Source organism: Simochromis diagramma, unplaced genomic scaffold (assembly GCF_900408965.1).
Source record: "Simochromis diagramma unplaced genomic scaffold, fSimDia1.1 OVJJ01000571.1, whole genome shotgun sequence".
Classification (NCBI taxonomy): domain Eukaryota; kingdom Metazoa; phylum Chordata; class Actinopteri; order Cichliformes; family Cichlidae; genus Simochromis; species Simochromis diagramma.
In genome coordinates, this window is record NW_024386885.1 from 1,506,392 (window position 1) to 1,508,420 (window position 2,029).

Consider the following 2,029-nt stretch of genomic DNA (forward strand, 5'->3'; position numbering starts at 1 on the left):
TTATATTAAGGCCATCAGTCAAACAATACTGTTTGCTCTGGGTCTAAACAGAGCGCGTTGTGTGCGTTTGCTGTCGCATTTTATTTGTAGTGTGAACAAGCAGACAAAAAAATCGGATGTGATCAAAAAATCAGAATTGAGCTTTAAGACCTGCAGTGCGAACGCAGCCTGGATAGGTTCTGCATATCTTGGTTTGCATGCCTTGAGTTACTGTTGCCTTGCTATCAGGGCGAAGCTGTCTGGCCTTTCTCCTCTGACCTCTGGTATCAATGAGGGATTTTCAACCAGAGAACTGCTGCTGACTGGATATTTTCTCTTTTTTGGACAATTCTCTGCGAACCCTAGAGATGGTTGTGTGGGGAAATCCCAGCAGATCAACAATTTCTGAAGTAATCAGAGCAGCCTGGCACAAACAACCATGGCAGTTTCAAAGCCGTTTAATTACATTTCTTCCCCATTCTCCTGCTCGGTTTTAAATTCAGCTGGTAGCCTTAACCTTGTCCACATGCCTAAATGCACCGAGTTGTTGCTATGTACGTGCCTGATTAGATATTTATCACGATTAGTTATTTATATCACTTTAATGAGCAGCTGAAACAGTGTACTTAACTGAGTGTTACTCTGGGCTATTGTGACCAAACTAAGCAGGGTATAAGCCTCTGAATAAAACGTGACTACATAATGAGCTTTAGTGATCTGGTGAACAAAAATACATTTTTGAGAAAAAAAAAAGTATATCAAGTTGTTGCCTGGAGACCAAATGTAGAAAAGAAAATATTTAGAAGTTACGACAGAAAATATGTACAAGGAGAATTTATGTTCTCACATCTTAATCTGGCACTATATATTTCCCTCAGCCTACAGTGAAAGCTTTTTAAATTGACGCATTAATCATAAAACTCGATGCAGTTATGCAAGGAACCTCTGGAAGGTTACATCATGATAATGTGTGTTTAGCAGCTTCTAAAAATATCTCTGCCATCTAACACCAGAGTAAACTTTCACGTCTGCTTAGTTCCACTGCCTGAGTCTATTTTGGTTTATATGCCTAAGGACTGATTGTGCATTACCAGAGGAGCTTCGTGGACTCATTTAAAGTGTCACATGGGATATTCTGCCTCTGGGCATCCACAATCCCACAGCTATACCTGGGAGGCCCTGCACAAATGTCCATGTAAAGCCTGCATTGTAACTGAACTTGCAGGAAGCATGTGACCTCCACCCTACCTCCAGATGCACTCTGTTGCAGGTGTGCAAGGTTAAACAAGGTCCTTGCCATGCCTCATTTGGAATCTGTTCTCTGTCTCATCTGTTCAGCTTTCTGGCCTTTTGTGACCTGGAGAGTCAAAGGAAGGTGAAGCACCAGATGAGCTCTGAATGCATATTGTGCAGGAGGCAGGTCATGCAGAAGTAAAATAACCTCTCAAGTGTACAGAGTAAACAGAAAGAAAGAGGGTCACAATGACCACAATCAATTAACAAATTCAAAACAAGAACTATTCAGGCTGAATGGGCCAAATCCCACGGGCTTTTCTTTGTTTTTTTTTAGGGAACTCACTATTAGAACTATTGACCTGGGCGGCTCTCAGACAATGTGAACAAGAATGCAAAGTATTTCAGTTCTAACAACATGGGAGCAGTGAATGGGGCAACCTTGAGTTTATCAAAAGCTCACAAGCCTGTGAAGCATCCATAATGCAGCTTATGGTATGGTGACATAAGAAATCATTCCTGATTTTCCCCTATATTGCAAGAAAAACGAGCTTACTGCCTTAAAATGGAAATAATATATGCTTTCCACAGGTGATGGCTGCAGAGCATCTGCACTGACCTGGCTGATTTTTGACATGATGCGTTTTGCAGTCAGGGGTGACAATGCAGGTCAGCTTTTCACAATCCGGGAGCAAACTGCATCATGCTACGACGTTGCACATCTGCAGCTTAAATCTAAAGCCACGCAGGGAAAATGTGAAATCCCACTCAGCAGCTCTGTTGTTGCCATATGGTCTTTTTTCCTTCTGAATGCTGG

At 41.9% G+C, this 2,029-nt stretch overlaps 1 protein-coding gene across 1 annotated transcript in view; it reads right to left on the reverse strand.

The window, feature by feature from the left end:
- The window catches only part of LOC120734590 (zinc finger protein Aiolos-like), a 36,320-nt gene extending 34,379 nt beyond the window's left edge, over nucleotides 1-1,941 (reverse strand). The window contains exons 1-2 of the mRNA XM_040033467.1: nucleotides 1,832-1,941; nucleotides 1,228-1,336 (exon numbers count right to left, since the gene is read on the reverse strand). The gene's annotated coding sequence lies outside the window, so the exon portion shown is untranslated. The remainder of the gene's footprint in view (nucleotides 1-1,227; nucleotides 1,337-1,831) is intronic.
- Between the last annotated feature and the right edge of the window lie 88 nt (nucleotides 1,942-2,029).